Here is a 17,813-nt window from a genome sequence, read left to right on the forward strand (position 1 = left end):
AGGAAAGATTAAGCACTGTGCCCCAAGGTGTCTAACTCCAGAGTCCACTCCTTGGCCATAGGCTTACATGTGCTTCTTGCCCTTCACCTGTGACCTCCATGGCAGGCAGCCTTAATGGAACAAATTCTTACCCCAGCCAAGGCTAAGGAAATAAAAGGGCAGCACTGTGACTCTAAAGGCCTTGGATGTTTTGGGGTGGAGCCCTAACACTGGAGAAATAGAATCACCCATACGCCAAAGGGCCTATTCCATGATGGAAGTCAGAGAAGACCCATTACTGCTCTGCTTGAAAACAGTTCTTCTGACCCAGGCAGCTTATCCTCACCAGTTAAAGCTCCTCCCCTGTAAGACCTACTCTTTTCTCCCTATATCCCCTCTCCTTTCTTCCTTACTAAAAACAGAAATACCTCATCAAGAGTTAATAGTCTAGCCCTGGCTGGTGTGGCTCAGTGGACTGAGTGCTGGCCTGCGAACCAAAGAGTTGCTGGATTCACTCCCAGTTAGGGCACCTGCCAGGGTTGTAGACCTGGTCCCCAGTAGGGGATGGGTGAGAGGCAACCACACATTGCAGCTTTTCTCTCTCTCATTCTCTCTTCCTTTCCCTCTCTCTAAAAATAAGCAAATAAAATCTTTTTTTCAAAAAAAAGAGTTAACAGTCTAGGCAGTTCATTTTTCAAGCCTCTCTTGCAGCTAGGTACATCCCATGACTATGAGATGTGAATAGAAGGGATGTGTGCCATTCTGGCCTCTTAGCTTAAAAGGATAGGGTTTCCTTTACCAAATGCCTTCCAGCTTCTGTGTTGTGTGGGAAAGAGTAACAAGTGAGTCAGATGCCTTGTACCCAGACATGGAAGCCACATATTCAGGACATACCCCACCAATCCTGTATTGCTGGCATCCAGACTTTTACATGAAAGAGAAATAAGCATCTGAAGCTTTGATCCTAATTCATTATTTTTTGGATTTCTTTGTCTATACTCTAACTAATATAAAGTTCAAACTGACTAGAAAGTCCAACTTCCTAAGAAAGACAAACCCCAAACACATGGAAATTCCTAGACAAATAAATAGTTTAACAGGTGAAGGCATCCTAAGGGAGATACACTGGAGTTCCTGATAATACAAGCAGGTGGTTGGCCATGAACTACAATATAATAAGGGTTATTAGGATTGACTAGGTTATGATGTGTTAATAAGCAAGACCAAAAGCCCTATGGCTTAAGGTACAAATGCTTACTTCTCACTCCTGCAAAGCCACCTGGGTCCAGGCCTTTCCCATGTGGTGACCCACTGACCTGAGCCCCTGTCACTCTTTGGCTCTGCCATCTTCAAGAAGAACAAGGCCTTCTCTGAGGTCACCGCAGCAGGAAAGGAGAGCATCGGCAGTCTTATACCATCAATTATATGCTTCAGTCTAGAAGTGACATGTGTCACTTCCATTCACAACCAGTAAGTGACCAGAGCTGGCCATATGGTTCTAACTGCTGTGGGGAGGAGAAATATCATCCTCCTGGTGCTGAAAGAAGTGAACCGCTGAGTATGGGTGAGTGTGGGAAATCCCTCCCACAGGGGCCTCTCCAATTACACAGGGGCTTGGCGCTCGATAAATAGGGCAAAGTAGGGAGATGAGGTGAAAAGCCCCAAGTAGGGAAGAGGAGAGAAGAGAAAAAGAAAGGAGAGACACATGGAGAACACGCAGAGGAAGAACTCAGATCCAGAACACAAAGCCAGAAGGCCTCGGGGCCCGGCCAGTGGTGTGCTCGAACCTGCTCACTTACTCGCTCATGAGAGTCCATTGCCGGATTTTCAGGAATTTTGCAAGCCAGTTGTTAAGCATAGTGATTATTAAAAATTAAAGTATATAAGCTTATAATTAAACAAATTAGATCAAAGATAAAGGTGATAAATTACCCAAAATACTCTTCCCACCCCAACTCCATCCAGAGACATGATTTGGTAGCTGGTGGGAGTGTTTACTCTGTGGAAGTTGGCAAATGCTACAAGTCAGAGCTGTTGTTCCCTAGAGGCCTGGTTGTTAGACAATGTATCAGGCTGGGTTGGCCTTCCTGTCCCGGTGCTTCTGAACTGGGAATTTCAGTGAAGCCCGTAAGTGAGCCCTGAGCTCCCCAGAGCAGAAAATTCCCATTTGTCACCAGCAACTGGTTGAGAGCAGGGAGTTAAGGGAGTCCTGATGGGCGAGCATTCCCATTTGGAGTTCCTATGGGAATGGGCTGCAGGGTCAGCAACCCTAAATCATAGTATTTTGAGAATATAGACATTCCCTTCTATAACTGCAAAGCGTGGCCCTCACTCAGAAGCCTAAAGCATTGTTCGGTTCCCAGGAACCAAAGGCTGGTGCTGAATAATAATCATCACCTGCCAGGAGCCTATTGACCGAGCGGGCTGCCTGCTGCCTGTAACTCCTGGTAACAGGGAGCCCCTCTGAGAGCTATCCTTGCACTGGCTCCACAAAGAAGTGGTACCTCTTTCTCTCTGGAAGCCTGTTACTCGTTTCTGAGACAGGAGCTGTCAGAACTGAGCCAAGGCTGGCAACTCGCACCGCGAGAGGCCTGGGTGTATTTGGCCAACTAGGAATCTAGCTGTGAGTGGATGGGGCTTGTTTTTATAGCTGCTGTAAAAATTCTCCTTACACTTGCTACTTTACTTTCTCCTGAAGCCCTGAGCCCTCTCTCCTCCCCCTCTAAACCCAGCTCAGCCATTACTGGCCACTTCCCCCCAGTGCTCAGGCCCCTTTGAAAGCACTATTACATGTCTGGATGGTTTATGGATGTCTAAGCTTCTGACTCCATGCACTGCATTACTCTGAAAGCTGGACCATCAGATGCAATTGCACAGGGGAGAATTGGAGGGGGTTCCTTTTTAATGCATGAATGTGTTACACCAAATGGATAGAAATGCTACGCTGGCAGTTTTTACTTCTTTATAGTTTTCTGATATTTACAAATCAATTAGTATGTTTTTACTTATATTAAAGATTCCAGTCTTTCAGAATCACCACTATCCTAGTGGCCAATTAAACTTACTGAATCCTCCATCTCATGTACCGTGGAAAATTACTGCCCTTCCCAGGATTTCTGAGGGGTCCCAAGAGGTTTCATGGTCTCCTGGTGAACAAACTCAAACTCAAATTCCTGACCCTTCCTAATTCTTTTTTTTAAATCACTTTATTGTTGTTCACTTACAGTTGTCTGCATTTTCCCCACCACTCCCCTGCCCCCACCCCAGCCAATCCCACCGCCCTCCTTTGCTTCCACCCTCCCCCTTGGTTTTGTCCAACCCTTCCCCCAACTATCCCCTCCCCCCTCTCCTCTGGCTATTGTTAGATTGTTCTTCATTTCAATGTCTCTGATTATATTTTGTTTGCTTTTTTCTTTTGTCGATTACATTCCAGTTGAAGGTGAGATCATATGGTATTTGTCCCTCGCCACCTGGCTTATTTCACTTAATATAATGCTCTCCCAATTCTTGATCTTCTCTTGATGACTGCTTTTCAGTAACCATTTTACATTTTTTTTTATTTTCTAAAGTTCCACTAACATAAGGTTTTTACATATAACAGACTTTCTTCTAAAGGTATGGCGATAACTAAGGGGTCTCTAGTACGGTACTGAGCAGAAAGCAACCCACAGGAGAACTTTGGACCCCTGGGACCTTGGAAGGGAGGACCATACCTCCACGGCTCAGGGGCCTCGGCACTTGCCACCCCCCGGGCCTGCTCCCTCCCTTATTGTCTCCTTCTAGATCTTCTCCCCATTCCAGAGCCTTAGAGACTCTCAGCCTGGATGCCAGAACAAAACCGGGGACCTTTTCACAGTCATCTAGCGGGGTTGGGTTTTAAAGTTCCTCCATTTACACCGCCCCGTTCAGAGCCGCAGAGCCTGCTGAGGGCTGCCCCGGTGAGCAGGGCGGCCCACCCACCCCGCTGCCCTGAGCTGGCACCACCTGCAGCCCCGACAACAGGGAGAAGATTTGAAATGCTCAGTTTTTTTTAATTTACCTAAGAAATAACAGAAAAATATCCTTGTTGTGAAAAATTTAAACCACACTGACAGGCCAAGCACACTCCCTGCTGCCTCCTGCAACCCCACTCTCCCGGGAGGTAACCACTCCCAGGTCCAGGCACTGCCTTCCAGGCCCTTTTGTAGGTGTTTACATACATTTGGAAAGATATACGCATAATTTTGATTTGTGTGTGAGATATATTTATAAATTTATTATGTCTGTGTTGTTCTGCAAATTGGTTTTTTTATTGTTAACGATCCGTCTTTTAGATACTTTTACGCCAGCATCATTTGGAAACAGCAGTGTCCAGTTAAGAAACCACGACATGCCGACCAGTAGGGTGAATTGTGCTTTGTGAGTGAGCCCCTGGAACCTCTGTACAGAGGGGAGCTGGCCCTCGGCCCACAGCCCACAGGAAAAACTGAGGGACCAGGTAAGAACGGGCGTCGGAACCCACTACCTCACCCTGGATTTCTGTGCTGAGCCCCAGTGTCCTTCCTGAGACTCAGATCTGACTCTTCCAGCTTGGTCGGGAGTGACTGACGAACAAAGCCTCCCCTTCCTACTTCCTCACTGAATGAAAACAAGCCCAAGACCCCTTTGGATTAAAGAGTTTTGCTGCTGCTTGCTCTGGAGACCCAGATCTGGGACCTAAGCCCCCAGTGTGGGCAAATCCTCCTGGCCCTGGTCAGCACAGCTGACTCCCTCTGAGACCCGAGCTCCTGAGGCAGGGTTCGCCCCCACCCTGATCGTAGACTTTCTCTTCACAATCAGGCCCTGTCTCTGGTCAGCACACAGGTTCAAGTGGGCAGTTTGTGTGACTGAGCCATCCTAGGTCCCTTAGCCCAGTATGTTTTTCAGGGCCCTTTGAGCTCTGCCCTGGGGGCTAGGCTTAGTGCTAGATTTAAATTGCAATGGGTTGCCGGGCAGGAAACAGGAGCAACAGCCCAGTGTGTGGCTGGCCAGACTGGGAGGCCTGGGTGTGGAGAGCCCAGGGCCTATTCCTGACTTAGGGAGGTCTCTCCAGCTTTCTCCCTTGGGCTTGGGGAACGCCAGATAAGCACACCCCATAGAAAGCAGCACCAGGGTGGTGGCAGTGGGAGAGGGGGTGGTGACAGGCCTCTCAGAGCTGGTCAAATTTGGTGCTGTACGCAGGGCAGCCTAACCTTTGCTGAACAAGAGTAATTGTCAAGCGCAGCCAAGGCGATCGCTGGGACCGTCAAGGCTGAAGACGTCTGAGGACAAACAGGAGTGACCCAGCCTCCTGTGCAGCCCTCGCTGCACTGCACCTAGGACACTGGGTTATGGTTGTCTGTGTGGACAGTCTGCAGGTGAAGACCACCTCCCTTGCTGGACTGCAGTGATGAGTGGGTAGAGGCCTGTGGTTTAGTGTTGAGCTCGTTCCACTAGGACTGCATGCACAGGACCCACTGGCTGCCAGGGTGGGTGGCTATAATGACCAGTGCAGGTCTTGCTCCAGAACACGGCAACGGCTAACCTGCAGGATATCAGTAGCACCAGAGGCTACAGCTGAGGGACCTAGGGGTGGCAGGGTGAAGGGCGAAAAAATGCCTCCTTGCCTTCTTTTTCTACTTTCCTTTCTTGCCACAGACCCAGACATCTGACCACTCTCACTTGATGCTCAGCACATGACCCCTCAAGACTGGCTCTGTGTTACCTTGAGTTAACACGTCATCAGGAGGTCCCAAACCTAAATACCATGTTCTCTCTCAGACCTTTCCTGGTCAACCTAAGTAACACTTAGATCACCTCCTGGCTACTCTGTGTTACTCTAACCTGTTTCGTTGTTTTCATGTTACTTAGAACCACTTGAAATGATTGATTGATATGTTTGGTGTGTGTCCCTAACTAGGAGACAAACCCCATGGACACAGGAGGTCTGCCCCTCATTTCCTCTTGCAACCCCAGAGCTCGGCACACACTATGTGGGTAGAAAAGTGGGGAGCAAGTGTAGAGGAGTGAGGGGAACCAATAGCCCACACACTTTGCAAACCAGTGTTCACAAGGATCTTCTTCTCCCTTTTCCTGGCCTTGCCATTGGTGATGCCAGCATCAACCCCAGCTGGAAGCAGAACCTCACAGGCCTGGCCCAACTGGTGGGTTCCTAAATTCAGTGAAGGGAGAGGACTGGGTAGATGGACAGGGGGACCTAGAAAATTTCCTGTAGACTCCTGGAATTTTTTAAAAAATAAAAATAGTCACAAAAACTGAAGAAGAAATTCACTGTCTTTTTCTTCCTCGAGTCCCTACTTTCTTGAGGTTGGCCCTGCCGTGTTGTAAGGCGTCCAGCAGAGGCAGCCAGGAAGACTGGGGAATGCGCATGCCCTCAGCTAATGGGCATTTCAGCTCTTCTCTGATTTTACCAGGCCTTCTTCTAGGGCCAGCCCCTCCAGGGGCTCTGGGGGTTGCTCTGTAAAAAGCAAGGCTCTATTTCTGTTCCTAATTGCAGGCTGGCATTCAACCCAAAAGAAGGACGAATTAATCACCACAAATGCATGCAGATGGCTCTCCGGGTTTTGTGAGTTCCATACCATGTCTTGTTTCCCTGCTGGGCCTCAGTTTACGGTGTGCCCTGCCAGAAATGAAAACCTTTCACTGGTGGAGAAACAGGGCCTGGCTGCTGCTGTGTTTGGGCTGCAGAACTGAGGAGGAAAGTGTTATTTTAGGGCGTTGCCAAGAGTGAGAGCTGTGATTCGCGCAGTAAACTCAATGACAACTCACCTTTTCATATCTTGAAAGTAAGCAATAACATTTTAGCCCATATTTTATCCTGTTGGCATTTTACTTATTTATTTATTTGGGTCAGGAGAGGTAGTTTAAGTTAAAGTCATCCAGTGGACTTTGATTTATGGGAAAAGGAAAAATAAACTTTCTGTTTGCAGGAGGATTTCATGTGCACACACACACAGAGATGCACACACATACTATCACACACACACATCACTACGGCCAGTCACACAGAGATGTGTGCTAGTCATTCAGGATGAACACTCCACAAGCTGAAAGTTCTTTAAAGTAATAGAAATAGAAATCATTTAAATATAACATTTAAAATGTTTTTCTACAAGATAAACTCAAAGTATAACAAGGTGCTGTTATATATAGCCTTGACTGGGGTAGCTCAGTGGATTGAGCGCTGGCCTGGGAACCAAAATGTTGCTGGTTCAATTCCCCGCTGGGGCACATGCCTGCACTCAGGCCAGGTTGTGCAAGAGGCAGCTGATGATGTTTCTCTCACACACTGGTGTTTTTTTCCCTCTCTCTATAAGTAAAATCTGGTCATTGATTTAGCGGGCCCCCGCCCCTGCTCACTCCACCCCCAGATAACCCAGGATGATCTCCTCATCTCAAAATCCTTAACTTAGTAACATCTGCAAAGACGTTTTTTCCAATTGCGGGTTCTGGGGATTAGAACATGGACATATCTGGGGGCGGGGGTAGGCCCTATATACCCAACATCACAGAATTGTCCGCGGTGTTGGTGAACTCTTCAGAGAGGCTGGCTTTGAGGGGCTTCTGTAAGAAACTGGAGAGAACACAATGTAGCAAAGGTTCTCTGGAGACGGACTGGACAATGGTTCCAAATTTGAGAGCAACGTAGGGGCTATGCTTTAAAATGTATTTTCGCTTTTTCTCTCGGGCTTCCTGCGGGACTCTTTTAACCCTGCAAGTGCCTGTCTGCGAAAAGTCAGAACTCTGCTGGCTAAATTGAAAACCACATTCACTTGACTGAAACCGTTTCAGTTCCGCTCATGCAAACCTTCCGCCTTCTCTCCACCATTCCTATTCCATAGAGGGGAGGGTCTAGCAGCCTGTGTGTTTTTAAAATGTCAGAAGCTTCCTTTTCCTGCAGAGCAGGTGTCTAGTTGGCGGCGTGTGAAGGCACTTCATGCTGCATCGGGCATTGTGCACTAAAGAGAAGCTGATAGAAGAATAATTAATTACAGTATAACAGTAATAATAAAAAGCAAAACAAGACATTTAAATAAAATAGCTAAGGGGAAAATGGGTTTCCTGGAAGGGAAGAATGGTGTCTGTTCACCGTGGAGAATTTATATGTAGAGTAATGCTGGGAATGAGAACACAGCAGAGGCGGTCAGAGGTCTGAGGGGCTCCGGCAAGCTGGGGCTGCTTTTCATTGAATTGTCTCATTAGCTGGCTGAAGGTATAAATAAATTCCCCCAGTGTCTTTGTTGTCTGACAAGATGGAAAGCAGGATGAGTCCTGACGGGGCAGGGGGTGGGGTGAGAAGAGAGGGAGGGTGACTCCGGCAGCCCTTGAACCAAGGGAAGGGCCAGGAGGGAGTCTGCAGTGGAGAAGAGGCAGCGGGGAAGGGGTCTGCTGCCTTTCCGGCAAAGGCAGTGGCCCAGGCTGCACTGAGGGCCGGGAGGGCAGGACGCCCAGAGCCCAGTGCTTTGCCCCAAGGCCAGACAGCTGCTGGGTGTTACCATGGCAAACCCCACTGTACATCACCCCAGCTTACGCTGCAAGCAACACTCTGGAGCCACAAACCCGTCCTCAGGGTGCACTCAGCCACCCGCTCCAGCCACAGCTCCTGGACAGATTGCCCTGTTGTGAATGTTTGCAAGGAGTTTACAGGAAACTCATTACAATAAATAGAAGTGCCAACATTTTTAAAAATAAATACTTTTAAAAATAAGAAATTCTGGGAACATTGCAGTTGTGGCAACATAGTTGCTTTTTTACAATCAACAACAGTATGGTTCACATATTGTACTATGTGATTCCATCACCACAATCAATTCAGAACAGTTGCATACCCCGAAGTGAAACCCTGTCCCCATTAGCAGTCACTCTTCATTTCTATTCACACTCCCTAGTCCTAGACAACCACTAATATACTTCCTGTCTCTTTAGATTTGCCTGTTCTGAACATTTTGTATAAATAGAATCATGTAATATCTGCCTCTCATTTAGGATAATGTCTTCAGGGTTCATCCATGTTGTAGCATATGCCAGAGTTTTCTTCTGTGTAAGGCTAAATAATATTCCAATGCATGGATAGACCCCTTTTTGTTCATCTGTTCATCTGTTGATGGGCATTTGGGTTTTCTCATCTTTTGGCTATTGGGAATAATGCTACTATAAACATTTGTGTACAAGTTTTTGTGTGGACTTACGTTTTCATTTCTCTTACCCAGGAATAAAATTGCTGAGTCATAAGGTAACTCTAGGTTTAACATTGTGAGGAATTGTCAGATTGGTTTCCAAAGTGTCAGCAGCATAATTGTTTTTTTAGTTGTGAAAAGTGCTTTTTATTGTGCCTAAAATTTTCCAGCAAGGTGACATAAAAGATTCAAAATGGTTTCCTAATACATGGAAGATAAAATCTCATATTTATAGCATAGAGTTTGATTCTTTTGTATACATGATTAATCAAGATTGTCTTTAAATGACAACTCGCTATTTTCAAAAGTGTACTCAGAAACACTATTGTATGCCATTTATTTTAAGATTGATATTTGTAGGATAAGCTTTAACAGTAGGACATTTTCATCCCTCAATTTCATACTAGTTTTAATATTCACAATGTTTAAGTTCAAATAAACAAATATGCAAGACCATATGAGAAATGGATGAAGTTGAATTACCATTTTTATATAATTGGGTCAATTGTTTTTTAAGAGTAAAACATTAAATTGGGCTTTAAAAACCTAAACTTCCAATGTTACTGCTAATTCAAATGTATGTATTATACTTGAATAATGGCTACAAAACTGCCCATTAGCCTTTCTCGTCAAAGAATAATTAATCTCTTGAACCACTTTTCCTTGGCATCAGCTTTCTCAATAAATAAATTCAGATGAGCCAGGAAACTGTCATCTCGGTACTTGACAGCAGTAGGGATGCTGCTGGGGTCTGTCTACTTCTCATTACTTGGTGCATCAGAAACAAGCACCGCGGGCCCTGATGATGCAGTCGCGTGCTTCACTTCTCTGGTTCCACTTACTTTTTGACTTCTGTACTTGATCTGAATGTCTGCTGAACCAAAAAAAAAAAATCACTGTCTTTTTTTATTGTATTTTACAATAAATAAATCACTGTCTTCTTTGTATTTTATTTCATCTTTATCATATTTTTTCTATTACTCTTTAGTCCCCTAACACCCTCTGCCCTCAGCAATCACCAACACTTTTGTCTATGTCCATGAGTCCTTTTTCCTTTTTGTTCATTGAGAATCACCCCTACCCAATACCTCCACTAGCTATCATCCTGCTCTCTATCTCTATGAGTCCATCCCCATTTTCCTTGTTAGTTAAGTTAATTACTTAGAGTCCATATATGAGTGAAATCATACAGTATCTGTCTTTCTCTGACTGGCTTATTTCACTTGGCTAAATGTTCTCCAGGTCTATCCATACCATTGCAAAGGGTAAAATTTTCTTCTCTTATGGCTGACATTTTCATTGTGTAAATGTCCCATAGTTGTTTTATCCACTCATCTACTGAAGGACATATTTATCCATATCTTGGCTATTGTAGATAACACTGTAATGAACATAGGGGTGCTTATGTTTTTTTGAATTAGTGTTTTGGGTTCCTTCAGATATATTACCAGAAGTGAAATATCTGGGTCAACGGCAGATCCCTTTTTAATTTTTTTATGTATCTCCATACTGCTTTCCACAGTGGCTGTACCAGTCTGCATTCCCACCCCTTTCCAAATCCATCCTCACCAACACTTGTTTGCATGTTTACTGATGACAGCCGTTCTGATAGGTATGGAGAGAGAAAGAGAGGAAGAGAAATATCAATGTGGGCTGCTTCTCCTATGGCCCCAACACACCTGCAACCAGGGACCTGGCCTGCAAGCCAGGCATGTGCCCTGATAGGGAATCCAACTGATGATCTTTCAGTTTCTGGGACAATGCCCAACCCACTGAGCCATACCAGTCAGGGCAAAAAGAATCACTTTCAATGGCTTCAATTTCTTTTACTCTTTTTGCTTGTTCTACTAAGGTGGTTTGATCTTCCTCCTTTCTTCTTTTTGCTTTTTCTTCATTTCTTTCTTTGGCTTTCAATGCTTCATCAGCTTTCAGAGCAGCTTCAAGAACCAGCTGTAGTCTGGCTTCGACCTGTGCAGCTGGCAGTAGATGTTCTATTTTAGCTTTGATGTTTCCAGATTGCACATATTTGATGTTGCCTGATTCTTTGTCTTTGCCTTTATCATTCTTCTTTTCTCTTTTCTCCTTATCTCTGCTTTTATGTTGTTCTCTATCCTGAGATAGACTATGCGTTCTTCTATGACTAGACCTTTAACTGCTTCCACTATGGGAACATGGACGAGGTCTTGACCTAGACCTTCTTGTTCTGCTTTTTGACCTAAACCTCTGAATTGAATAGGTTTTCCCTTGACTTTGAATGACTTTGACTTCATTTTATTCTAGAGCCATTAGCAGAGCTACTGCTTGATTGATGCCTACGTCTTCTATCATAAGAATGTGAGTGAAATTGAAGATCTCTGGACCAAGTTCTTGACTTTGACCTTGATTTCGTTTCCTTTGGGTATATGTTCTACTATCTGAAGAACTACCTGGAAATGGCTGTTTACAGAGTTTCTTGCTTTCTCTCACTTCTGCTTTCTTCTTCAGATGAATGGTATCCCATTTCTGGCTCCCTGCCTTCAAGATCACAACTCCCCTTGACTTGAAAGCACCGCAAACCAAGAAACATTTCTTCAAATTAGGGTGCCACTGGTGCCATTCGAACTTTCTTCAGTTTAAGCTCACCGCCTTCCTGGTTCCCTCAGTAGCATAATTTTTTATCTCCTCAATTCCTCCATATAAATACACAAAACAATGAGGGTAACAAAACAAAAAGCTCACAAACATTAATAACAATGTTTCTAAAAGCAAGGTCTCCAAACCAGAAGTAACTCGCTGGAAATGTAGATCTCAGGGCCCACAGTAGACCTCTGAACCTATTTTAACAAGCCCTCCAGATGAGTCTGGTGATGCTGACTCTGAAGTTGCCAAACCACTGATCTATAACAAAACTAGGTGACTAGGTATCATAACAAGCTCCAAAGTCTGAGCAGGTGAGTTCAAGAAACTTGTGACTGTGAGACTGTGATTTTGGCAATTATGTGGGAGGGAGGGAAGAACCAGAAGTGAACTCCAGGAGCCCTGAGAACCAGAGAACCCACAAATGCCCTTGGAAATATTGGTAGCCCAATCCGAGAACATCAGCCAAAAGGTGGAGGAAGCTCCAATTTGTACTTGGGTGCAAGGGGATCCCAGGGGGTGGGAGAAGCTGTAACACTCAAGGTTTTCTAAATTTTTTAAACTAACAAACCAAACTTCACTGTAAGATAATGTCCTGTGTAGAAAAAAATACATGCTGGGATCAGAATTTAAATTGAGAATCGCAAGGGGTGGAGGGGGGAGAAAGAGAGAGAGGAGATTTGGCTAAAAATGAGACAGAGCAGTGGATAGACAACTTAGAAAATAATTGGAGATTTTATATGTATGTTATGTTTATATGTATACATAAATCATCTTGTGAAAATAGTGCAAGGAAAATTTCCAGGATAGTGAATAATCTAGGAAAGTTGTCCTAGCCTACTTTCTCCTCTTAAAAGTACAAACAATTTCTCCCATTAAAATGAGCAACAGAAAATGATCATGAGCAAATCCCACACAAAGTCATTCTAAGGAAATAAGGGACAGAATTTGTCTCTGGAGATAATGAGGGCATGCTAGAAGGACATGCCTACAAAACAGATAAAACTTGTAACCTAATATATTAAATGAACTAAAATAAATTTTAAAGTATGATGTTAAAAAGAATAGTTCTAACAAGATTATATTCTAATAAGCTTATAAAAACTTAGAAATAAAATCATTGATAAAAGAACGATTTGAAAATATAAGCGACAGAACTCAGAAAAGAATAAGAAATTACAATTTGATTTTATAAAGAGTAAAATGGAAGGGACGTGTTTTACCACTCTATTGCTATATAATGAATTAGCCCAGAATTTAGTGGAATAGAACAGCAAGGTACCAGGCTCATGGCTTCTGGCCTTAGCAGGACTGTGAGAGCTGGGGGTAGGCCTGTTTCCAAAATGGCTCCTTCACTGTCTGTCTGGCACGAGGGCTGGAGGGTGGGTTCAGCTAGGACTGATTACCGGAATGATGACAGGTGGCCTACCCAGCATATCATTCTCAGGGTAGTCGAGCTTTGTATGCAGCGGCTCAAGTTTCTAAGAGTGAGTCTTCCAAAGACCAATGCAGACCAACTTGGCCTTTTCTGACCTGGCCTTGGAACTCACATAACATCACTTCTGCTGCGCTCTGTTAGTCAAAGCTGTCACAGGCTCACAAAGATTTAAAGGAGGGGCGTGGGCTTTCTCATGTTAGGAGGCATGTCCAAGAGCTTTTGTCCATTTTCTCAACTTTATTAAAGTATAATTTGCATGCAATAAGTTCATCCAGTATAATTGCTCAGTTTAACGACTGTGGGTAATTGAATAGTCTCTTAACCACCAGCGCCGTCGATATATGGAACAATCCTCTCACCTTAAAATATTTTCTTATGCCTTTCTGTGGCCATGTTTTAAAACCACCACAGAACCTAAATATGAATGAACACCAGTTGCAAAGGATAAAATACTTTTAAATTAAACAAAAATAAAGTGAAAACTGATTTAAGAGAAAATGACACACACAGAGACACACATGCACACATGTTAGGTAAAGGTGACTCGATGTATGTGGGATGGAAATCCTGAAGATGAAAACCCAAACTGCACAAAACAAATATGAAAATACTTCAATTCAGACAATTTTCTGAAATAAACAGACTTGAAACTTCATAGTGAAAGGTACATCTCCTATCTGAGAATATCAACCCACAGCAGCCAATATTCTAGTAAAACTACTGGATTTGAAAAAATGCAAAACAGAAAAAGTTGTTTACAGAGAAAAGAAGTGAGAGTGTCATCAGACTTTGGACACAATGCAACATTACGCCAGAGGATGATGGAGCCACGCACTGATATTGCTCAAGGAAAGAAAATGAGGTAAGGATTTTACAGTGATCAAAGTGACCGTGTAGAAAGGCACAGGCTCACTGTTATGGACACACACACAAAAATACGGGGGAACAGTGTCCCCTGTGTCCTTCCTGAGGCACCTACTCGAGAATGAGTTTTTAAAAAACAGAATGACTAGAGAGGTACCTGCATACAGACTGGGGTGAGCATTGAAGACATCTTTTCCTGTAGAATTAAGACGAAATGATGGTTCTTGGGGAGAGAAAATGGTACTGATGGCTTTCTGTTCTGACCAACTAAACAGCACAACTGCCAAAAATGGAGGGGAAATGGAGAAAGCATATAAAAAGTTCAACAAGGACTTCCGCCAAGATGGAGGTTTAGGTGGATGTGCCGTGCCTCCTCACACAACCAAGTTTAGGGACAACTAAATTTAACATCAGAAAACACAACCAGAACACGGAAAACTGAACTTTTCGGAAGTCCGCTAACAACAAATTCTTCAGCCCGACCGGTAAGGGGCGAAACCAGCGTCGGGTGAGGAGTTACAAAGGAGGGCTTGGTCGGACCCGGGCGTGGAATCCAGACGCGCGAATCCAGTCGCACGGGTTCCAAACCCAGGACTGGACCTAGTGAGCGACCGAGCAACCCACCGGGTGAGCGACTGCAGAGGAGACAGTGGGGAGGCGGTGCAGCGTGTTGACTGTGGTTGCCTAATTGCGCGCGAGTGAGGGAGTGAGCAGTTGGACCGGCGGCGGCGGCGATACAGGGCGCCGCCATTTCCCCGCTCTGACCACGCCCCCACATACAGAGTCACAACCCAGCGACCTGGGACTCCAAGGCGCCGCTTCTCCCACTTAAAGGGCCAGAACAGACCAAAAATGTCGCAGGGAGACCTCAAAGCCCCAGAGATAAATCTAAGTGACGAAGAAATAGCAAAACTCTCAGACGCACAGTTTAAAACACTGGTCATCAGCTTCCTCACAGATCTGGTGGATTATAGCCACAAATTAGAGAAACATATAAAGGCTAAATTAAGGGAAATGAATGGAATTCCACAGGAAACCCATAGAGATGAAAAGGAAACTGGGACTCAAATCAATGGAGTGGACTAGAAGAAACCAAACAATGGCCAAACAGAAAAGAGTCAAGGAGCAAGAATTCAAAGAAATGAGGAGAGTCTTAGGAACCTCCAGGACATCTTTAAACGCTCCAATATCCGAATTATAGGGGTACCAGAAGGGGGAAAGACACAACCACCAGTGGAAGAACTATTTGAACAAATAATAAAAGAAAATTTCCCCAATCTGGCAAAGGAAATAGACTTCCAAGAAATCCAGGAAGCCCAGAGAGTACCAAAAAAGTTGGACTCAAGAAGAAACACACCAAGGCATATCATAATTACATTAGCCAAAATTAAAATGAAAGAGAGAATCCTGGAAGCAGCAAGAGCTAAGGGGACAATCACCTACAGGGGAGTCCCCATCAGGCTGTCAGCAGATTTCTCAAGAGAGACCTTACAGACAAGAAGGGGCTGGAAAGAAATATTCCAAGTCATGAAATCTAAAGACCTACAACCAAGATTGCTCTACCCAGCAAAGCTTTCATTTAGAACGGAAGGACAGATAAGGTGCTTCTCAGATAAGACCAAATTCAAGGAGTTCATCATCACCAAGCCCTTATTATATGAAATGTTAAAGGGACTTATCGAAGAAAAAGAAGTTAAAGAAACATGAACAGTGAAAGGACAACAAACTCACAGTTATTAACAACCACACCTAAAACGAAAGCAAACTAAAAGGACAACTAGATCAGGAGTGGAAACATAGAAATGAAGATCTCAAGGAGGGTTAGCAACAGGGGAGTGGGAGGAGGAGATGGGGGGAGAAGGTACAGAAAACAAGTAGCATAGACAGTAGATAGAAAATAGATGGGGGGGCAAGAATAGTATGGGAAATATAGAACCTAAAGGACTTGAGACACATGGACATAAACTAAAGGGGGGTAATGGTGGGGTTGGGGGGGCAGGGTGGAGGGGAATGAAGGGGGGAATAGAACAACTGTAACAGCATAATCAATTCAAAAAAATAAATTAATTAAAATAAAAAAAAAGTTCAACAAACTTGTGGATTGCCTTGTAGGTTTTAACTAACAGTAAAAGGATATTACTTCATATTAGAAGCTGTGGAGATGGTGTGGAGGAGATGGAGGAAGTTACTAGATAAATTCAAGATTGCACATGGTGGGGGGGGGACCAACAGACAATATCCTGAAAAAGAAGAGACTAGGAGTATACATTTTAGAATGAGTATAAAGGTAACCATTAGAAGGAAAATACAAACTTGCCTAAATTCAAAAGCTATAATCCCCAATACAAAAAAAACCCCACCAAATAAAATAAGCCATAAAGACAAATATTGAGTTGGTCAAAAGTTAATTTAGTTCTTTCCATAAAATAAAGACATTTTTCATTTTTCACCAATAACTTTATTGATGTGGATATTTTGAGTGTGTCAGCTATCTCCCACATGGTATAATGTTAACTGTTTTCAGTCGATGTCTTGATTTGATCACTATCAACTTCAACTGGTCCACCCAGCAGTGGAGCACCATCATCCAATGAGAAATCTTCAGCATGAAACTTCACAAACCACTTCTGACACATTTGATCAGTCACACACCTTCTCTACACACTGCACAGATCTTTTTTTGCATTTCAGTTGCATTTTTACCTTTCTTGAAATAATAAAGCATAATATGCCAGAAATGTTGCATATTTTCTTCCATCTTCAATATTAAAATGGTTATACAATGTTTCACCAATTTGGGTTTTTTAAATGCACACTGATAGGACAGCTGTCACAATACAATCTAAAAAAATTGTTTCAAATGAAGTTAAAGATGACTAAGTACTACTAGAGCCATCTTACACAAAAAACAGAATGAACTTTTTGGCTAACCCAGTATTATATTTCCGAAAGACATACCTAATATATAAAACAATATGACAAAACTTTTGAGGCCAACATATCAACAATGCCAACCGGTGTGAGGTGATATCTCACTGGTTTTGATTTGCATTTCTCTGATGATGAGTGACATTCAGCATCTTTTCCATCTGTGTGTCCTCTTCGAGAAATGTCTATTCAGTTCCTCTGTTTTTTAAGCAGATTGTTTGTTTTTTTGCTATTGAGTTATATGAGTTTTTAATATATTTTGGGTATTAAACCCTTTACAGATATGCAAATAATTTCTCTCATTCAGTAGATTGACTTTTGATTTTGTTATGGTTTTCTTTACTGTACAGATGATTTTTAGCCTCCTGTATTTTAATTTTTTTTTGAAATTTTTGGTAGTAAGTTACAAATATGTGTATGTGCGTACCTATGAAAAACAAGAGTGGATTGAAGGTTCTCCATAATAGTACTCAACCTGTTATTTGGGGTGTTTAAGAAAATGTCCCCAAGAAGATACATGACATGCAGCTATGCCATATATGTAAATGCCATCTGTTGCTTTTGAGATATTCTTGCACTTTTGCCATCTGATTTTTCTACCCACTTAACACAATACATTGTGGACATGTTTCCATTCCTGTACATAGACATCTAGGTCACAATTTTAATGGCGCCATCATCTTCCACTGCACGGAAGTGTCATAGTTATTTTAATTACTCCCCCAGTCACTGATATTTGGGCTGTTTCCAAATGCTCATTAATATAAATAAGTGTTGTGATGAACATTTTTCCT

General features: G+C 43.4%; 1 pseudogene; it reads right to left on the minus strand.

The window, feature by feature from the left end:
• Positions 1-9,757: 9,757 nt before the first annotated feature.
• LOC119041305 (serine/Arginine-related protein 53-like) lies at positions 9,758-11,673 on the minus strand (annotated as a pseudogene).
• Between the last annotated feature and the right edge of the window lie 6,140 nt (positions 11,674-17,813).

The sequence above is a fragment of the Artibeus jamaicensis genome, unplaced genomic scaffold (genome assembly GCF_021234435.1).
Source record: "Artibeus jamaicensis isolate MK-2021 breed Jamaican fruit bat unplaced genomic scaffold, CSHL_Jam_final scaffold_286, whole genome shotgun sequence".
In the NCBI taxonomy this organism is placed as follows: Eukaryota; Metazoa; Chordata; class Mammalia; order Chiroptera; family Phyllostomidae; genus Artibeus; species Artibeus jamaicensis.